At 48.6% G+C, this 7,500-nt stretch overlaps 1 pseudogene; it reads left to right on the top strand.

The window, feature by feature from the left end:
* Positions 1-7,500, top strand: part of LOC123743349 (protein kinase C beta type-like) — a 139,974-nt pseudogene that overhangs the window by 103,498 nt on the left and 28,976 nt on the right.

Raw genomic sequence — 7,500 nt, 5'->3', positions numbered from 1 at the left:
CCCTCTCCCCTCTCTCCCTCTCCCCCCTCTCCCTCTCCCTCCCCTCTCCCCTCTCCTCTCCCCCTCTCCCTCTCCTCTCCTCCCCCTCTCCCTCCTCCTCTCCCTCTCCCTCTCCCCCTCTCCTCTCCCTCCTCTCCCTCTCCTCTCCTCTCCCTCTCGCCCCTGCTCTCCTCTCCTCTCCCCTCTCCTCTCCCTCTCCCCTCCTCTTCCCCTTTCCTCTTTCTCCCTCTCCCCTCTCCTCTCCTCTCTCTCTCTCCCTCCCCTCTCCTCCTGCTCTCCTCTCTCCTCCTCCTCCCTCCCTCTCCTCTCCCCTCTCCTCTCCCCTCTCTCTCCTCTCCCCTCTCCTCTCTCACCTCTCCTCTCTCTCCCCTCTCCTCTCCTCTCCCCTCTCCTCTCCCCTCTCCCTCTCTCTCCTCTCCTCCCTCTCTCCTCTCCTCTCCTCTCCCCCTCTCTCTCCTCTCCTCTCCCTCTCCCTCTCCCTCTCCTCTCCTCTCGTCCCTCTCCTCTCCCTCCTCTCCTCTCTCTCTCCTCTCCTCTCCCTCTCCTCTCCTCTCCTCTCCTCTCCTCTCCTCTCCAGGTTTAAGTTGTTATCTCAGGAGGAAGGAGAGTACTTAACGTTCAGTCCCTCCTGAGGGTGAAGGGGAGGGCGCTTGAACGAAGAGCTGCGGCAGAAGTTTGAGGTTTGTGTGTGTGTGTAGGTGTGTGTGTGTGTGTGTGTGTGTGTGTGTGTGTGTGTGTGTGTGTGTGTGTGTGTGTTAGGGTGTTTGTGTGTGTGTGTGTGTGTGTTTGTGTTTGTGTGTTAGGGTGTGTGTGTGTTAGGTGTGTGTGTGTGTGATAGGGTGTGTGTTTGTGTGTGTGTGTGTTAGGGTGTGTGTGTGTGTGTTGTGTGTGTGTGTGTGTGTGTGTGTGTGTGTGTGTGTTGTGTGTGTGTGTTAGGGTGTGTGTGTGTGTGTTAGGTGTGTGTGTGTGTGTGTGTGTGTGTGTGTGTGTGTGTGTGTGTGTGTGTGTGTGTGTGTGGTGTGTGTTAGGGTGTGTGTGTCTCTGGGTGAGCTCTTAGCGATCTGGCAGGCTGAGGAGACTGTGTGTGTGTGTGGTCAGCCAGCTCTCTTGGTCAGCCTCACTCATTAACACATTTGGCAGGGGTAGATAGCAACAATCTGTCTCTCTCCTCCCTCCTCCTCCTCCTCCTCCCTCCCTCTCCCTCTCCCTCTCCTCCCCTCCTCTCCCTCTCTCTCCTCTTCCTCACCTTTGTCTTGCTCTCCTCTCCCTCTCCCTCTCCCTCTCCTCCTCTCCCTCTCCTCTTCCTCTCCTTTGTCCCACTTTTTTTCTCCCTCTCCCTCTCCCTCTCTCCCTCTCCCTCTTCCTCACCTTTGGCCGGGCTCTCTCCCCCCTCCCTCTCCCTCTCCTCTCCCCTTCCCTCCCTCTCCTCTTCTCTCTCCTTTGTCCTGCTCTTCTCTTCTCTCCTCCCTCTCCTATTCCTCTCCTCCTCCCCCTCTCTCCTTTCCCTCCCCCTTTCCTCCTCCCTCCTCTCCCTCCTCCCTCCTCCTCCCCTCCTCTCCCTCCTCCTCTCCACTTCCCCCTCCTCCCCCTCCCCTCCCCCTCCTCTCCCACCCTCTCCTCTTCTCTCCTCTCCTCCTCTCCCCCAAGCCAGGAGGACCTGACCCAACACTCCAACTCGTTCTCTGTCCCATTCCAGTGGTTTCATCCTTTGTATCTCTCAGGGGCAGAGGACTGATCCCCTGTGGGAAGTAAACCTGTGTTGTTCTCTCCCCGTCTGAAGGGTCTTACAGTAGTGTGTGTGATCCCTGTGGGAAGTGAACCTGTAACGTTGTTCTCTCCCCGTCTGAAGGGTCTTACAGTAGTTGGTGTGTGATCCCTGTGGGAAGTGAACCTGTAACGTTGTTCTCTCCCCGTCTGAAGGGTCTTACAGTAGTTGGTGTGTGATCCCTGTGGGAAGTGAACCTGTAACGTTGTTCTCTCCCGTCTGAAGGGTCTTACAGTAGTTGGTGTGTGATCCCTGTGGGAAGTAACCTGTAACGTTGTTCTCTCCCCGTCTGAAGATCTTGTGTTGGTTGTGTGATCCCTGTGGGAAGTGAACCTGCAACGTTGTTCTCTCCCCGTCTGAGGGTCTTCAGTAGTTGGTTTGTGATCCCTGTGGGAAGTGAACCTAACGTTGTTCTCTCCCCGTCTGAAGGGTCTTACAGTAGTTGGTGTGTGATCCCTGTGGGAAGTGAACCTGTAACGTTGTTCTCTCCGTCTGAAGGGTCTTACAGTAGTTGTGTGTGTGATCCCTGTGGGAAGTGAACCTGTAACGTTGTTCTCTCCCCGTCTGAAGGGTCTTACAGTGTTGGTGTGTGATCCCTGTGGGAAGTGAACCTGTAACGTTGTTCTCTCCCGTCTGAAGGGTCTTACAGTAGTTGGTGTGTGATCCCTGCGGGAAGTGAACCTGTAACGTTGTTCTCCCCGTCTGAAGGGTCTTACAGTAGTTGGTGTGTGTGATCCCTGTGGGAAGTGAACCTGTAACGTTGTTCTCTCCCCGTCTGAAGGGTCTTACAGTAGTTGGTGTGTGATCCCTGTGGAAGTGAACCTGTAACTTGTTTCTCTCCGTGTTCTCTCCTAGATGTAAAGAGATTGATGACATCATGACTTGATTCTTCTCCTCTGTTTTGTTTTTGTTTCTCCTCCTCTCGCTCTCTCTGTCTCTCCCCTCTCTCTGTTTTCTCCTTTCTCTATCTCTCTCTCTATCTCTCACCCAACACTCACACCCTCCTCCTCTCCCCTCTCTCTGTCTCTCCCCTTTCTCTATCTCTCTCTCTATCTCTCACTCCAACACCACCCTCCTCCTCTCTCTCTCTGTCTCTCCCCTTTCTCTATATCTCTCTTCTCTCTCACCAACACCACCCCTCCTCCTCTCTCTCTCTGTCTCTCTCCTTTCTCTATCTCTCTCCCAACACCACCCCCTCCTCCCTCTCCCTCTCTCTGTCTCTCCCCTTTCTCTATCTCTCTCTATCTCTCTCCCAACACCACCCTCCTCCTCCTCTCCCCTCTCTCTGTCTCTCCCCTTTCTCTATCTCTCTCTGTGCTCTCCCCCAACACCACCCCCTCCTCCTCTCCCCTCTCTCTGTCTCCCCTTTCTCTATCTCCCCTTTCTCTATCTCTCTCTGTGTCTCTCACCCAACACCACTCCTCCTCTCTCCCTCTCTCTGTCTCTCCCCCTTTCTCTATCTCTCTCTATCTCTCTCTCCCAACACCACCCCCTCCTCCCTCTCCCCTCTCTCTGTTTTTTTGTCTCGTCCGTATTCAAGGTCACAGTGAAGCCGTTTCTACAGACACTCACAGAGACAGCTGTCTCTAGGGGCAAGTATACACACACACACACACACACACACACACACACAACCTCTAGGGCCAAGCTTATCTGAGGAGAATACTGTGAAATCTGCCCCCCCTCTCTCTCTCTCTCCCTCTCTCTCCGTCTCTCTCTCTCTCTCTCTCTTGAGAAAGGAGAGAGAGAGAAATATATATATATATATAAGAAGCATGCAACACTGACCCCATGTCATCTCTCTCTCTCTCCCTCTCTCTCTCTCTCTCTCTCTCTCTCTCTCTCTCTCTCTCTCTCTCTCTCTCTCTCTCTCTCTCTCTCTCTCTCTCTCTCTCTCTCTGTCTTTTCTGAAGATCATAGGAGGTCAACCGTATTTCCCAATCTCGTCGTTTGAGGCCTCAGTTATTCCACATATTAATTCAGCAATAGGACCTTTAGTAGCTGAGAAATGGAACTGTTGTTGTTCAGGATTGTTTTCCTTTGTTTTGTGTATCTTTGTACTGTATATTTAGAAAGTATTTCTTACGTGTGTAGTTTTAAAATATTGGGGGCCCCCAAGGACTGAGGATGAGGAAGATGGGGACACGTCCATGGGGTTAAACCAGGTGATGAATGTGGACTGGTTTGGGGGCCCCCAGAGGACTGAGGGATGGAGAAGATGGGGACACGTCCATGGGGTTAAACCAGGTGATGAATGTGGACTGGTTTGGGGGCCCCCAGAGGACTGGGGATGGAGAAGATGGGGACACGTCCATGGGGTTAACTTCTATGGGCTTTTTTCCCACTTCCTGGTTGTAATCTTCTCAGGTTTTTGCCTGTCATATGAGTTCTGTTGTACTCACAGACACCATTAAAACAGTTTTAGAAACTTCAGAGTGTTTTCTATCCAAATCTACTAATAATATGTAAATATTTGACTCTGGGCACCGAGTATTAGGCAGTTTACTCTGGGCACGCTTTTCATCCGAAAATGAAAATACTGCCCTGTCTCTCTACCTTAAAAAGTTAAACCAGGTGATGAATGTGGACTAGTTCGGGGGCCCCCAGAGGACTGAGGATGAGGAAGATGGGGACACGTCCATGGGGGGGGGTTCACTGACAAGGTTTTCAGAAGACATTCAGAGAGCTGAACATAGAAATACAACATTATTGAACTGTCTTTTTTGGACACTGTGGATACCTCAGTGTCCTGTCTCGCTCTGATGATGTCATTAATAATGTAACTTCCTGTTCCCTGGTACAGAGGGCTCGGATCGGTCCGAGCACCGCGAGCACAGAAGGTTCCGCGGCGTTCGACTCAACGGGAACAGAGACCCCATGAAGCTGTCTGACTTTAACTTCCTGATCGTGCTGGGCAAGGGAAGCTTGAAAGGTAACGAGAAGGAGAGTATGTGTGTGTGTGTGTGTGTGTGTGTGTGTGTGTGTGTGTGTGTGTGTGTGTGTGTGTGTGTGTGTGTGTGTGTGTGTGTGTGTGTGTTTGTGTGTGTGTGTGTGTGTGTGTGTGTGTGTGTGTGTGTGTGTGTGTGTGTGTGTGTGTGTGTGTGTGTATGAATTGAAAGCAGGTAATCTCCTCTCTGAGCATGGACACTGATATTCCTTAGAGAAAGAGACAAAGGAGGGGAGGGGAGAGAAAGAGAAAGATTCAGCGAGAGAGAGAGGAGAGAGACAGGGATGAGGAAGATGAGGTAGAGAGACAAGGATGAGGAAGAGGTAGAGAGACAGGGATGAGGAAGATAGAGACAAGGGATGAGGAAGAGGTAGAGAGACAGGGATGAGGAAGATGAGGTGAGAGGCAGGATGAGGAGAGGTAGAGAGACAGGGATGAGGAAGATGAGGAAGAGGTAGAGAGACAGGAGAAAGGAGGGATAGAGAGAGAGGAGGTGGAGACAGGGAAGGAGATGAGGAAGAGGTGAGAGACAGGAGGGCAGCATTGTCTAAGAAGTTGAGTCTGGCTCTGTTCTGTTCTGCTGCCGGCTGTTCCCATGGCAACAGGCATTCAGAGAGATATGGATACCTCAGATCTGGTCATTACTGCAGTTGGGAGCACACACACACACACACACACACACACACACACACACACACACACACACACACACACACACACACACACACACACACACACACACACACACACACACACACATACACACACAACACACACACACACACAGACACACAGACGCACACACACACACAGACGTACACATGCACGCACATGCGCACACACACACACACACACTGACATGTACAAAAAACAGACACACAGACATACAAACAGAGAGTCTAAAACCCATGTCCAGCCGTAAACACCTTCTTTAGTTTAAATACTGATGTGTAGTTACCCCAAGAAACTCCCTATGTCATGCTTATAGCTTTTTTAAAGCTGTTATGAACTCCCCTATGACATGCTTATAGCTTTCTAAAGCTGTTATGAACTGCTTATAGCTTTCTAAAGCTGTTATGAACTCCCCTATGACATGCTTATAGCTTTTTTGAAGCTGTTATGAACTCCCCTATGACATGCTTATAGCTTTCTAAAGCTGTTATGAACTGCTTATAGCTTTCTAAAGCTGTTATGAACTCTTATAGTTTCTAAAGCTGTTATGAACTCCCTATGACATGCTTATAGCAAACCTAAAGCTGTTATGTCTCACTATGAAAAACGTATAGCCTCCTAAAGCTGTTATATCGCCCTATGACATGCGTATAGACTCTTAAAGCTGTTATGTCTCCCTACGACGTGCTTATAGCCTCGTAAAGCTGTTATGAACTCCTATGACATGCTTATAGACTCTTAAAGCTCTCCCTGTGGCTCAGTTGTAGATCATGGTGCAACGCCAAGGGTTGTGGGTTCGATTCCCCACACGGGGCCAGTACAAAAGAAAAATGCATGAAATGTATGAAGTGTCTGCATTCACTATTGTAAGTCGCTCTGGATAAGAGCGTCTGCTAAATGACTAAAATGTAAAAAATAAAAAGTAAAATGACATGCTTATAGCCTTCTAATGCTGTTATGTCTCCCTATGACATGCTTATAGCGTTCTAGAAGCTGTTATGAACTCCCTATGACATGCTTATAGCTTTCTAAAGCTGTTATGTCTTCCTATGACATGCTTATTGCCTCTTAAAGCTGTTATGAACTCCCCTATGACATGCTTATAGCTTTCTAAAGCTGTTATGAACTCCCTATGACATGCTTATAGCTTTTTATGAACTCCCCTATGACATGCTTTTAGCTGTTATGAACTCCCTATGACATGCTTATAGCTTTCTAAAGCAGTTATGAACTCCCTATGACATGCTTATAGACTCTTAAAGCTGTTATATCTTCCTATGACATGCTTATAGCCTCTTAAAGCTGTTATGTCTCCATATGTAGCTTCTGAACACACTGTAATGTCTCCCAAAGGCAGGCTTATAGCTTATAATGGTTACGTCATGGTTACGTCATGGTTATGTCATGGTTATGTCATGGTTATGTCATGGTTATGTCATGGTTATTGAATAGTTGTGTCAGCTTAATGGTCATCAAGTTGCAAAGTGAGAAGACCTGCTTAGTTTTTACAATTTCTCTTTATAAAATCAGATTTTAACCTAACCCCTCAACTAACCCACCCTGCTTAACATTATGCCTAAACCTACCCTTCAATTAAGACCAAAACACATTTTTGTTTTCATAAATTTGTACGATATAGACAATTTTGACTTTGCAGCTTGGACATCTAGTGAGAACCCCCATCTTAATGTAGTGTTATGTCACTATAGTTTTATGTAGTGAGAACCCATCTTAATGTAGTGTTATGTCACTATAGTTATTACGTAGTGAGAACCCATCTTAATGTATTGTTATGTCACTATAGTTATTATGTGAGTGTGAACCATCTTTATGTAGTGTTATGTCACTATAGTTATTATGTAGTGGGAACCCATCTTAATGTAGTGTTATGTCAGGGATGAAAGGGATGGAGAGAGAGAGAAAGAGAGAGGGAGAGAGAAAGAAAGGGATGGAGAGAGAGGAGAGAGAGAGAGAGAGACAGAGAGAGGAGAGAGAGAGAGAAAGAGAGAGAGAGAGAGAGAGAGAGAAAGGGATGGAGAGAGAGGAGAGAGAGAGAGAAAGGGATGGAGAGAGAGAGTGAGAGAGAGAGACAGAGATGGAGAGAGAGGCGAGAGAG

The sequence above is a fragment of the Salmo salar genome, chromosome ssa06, assembly GCF_905237065.1.
Source record: "Salmo salar chromosome ssa06, Ssal_v3.1, whole genome shotgun sequence".
In the NCBI taxonomy this organism is placed as follows: Eukaryota; Metazoa; Chordata; class Actinopteri; order Salmoniformes; family Salmonidae; genus Salmo; species Salmo salar.
This window is presented reverse-complemented; position numbering and strand designations above follow the sequence as displayed.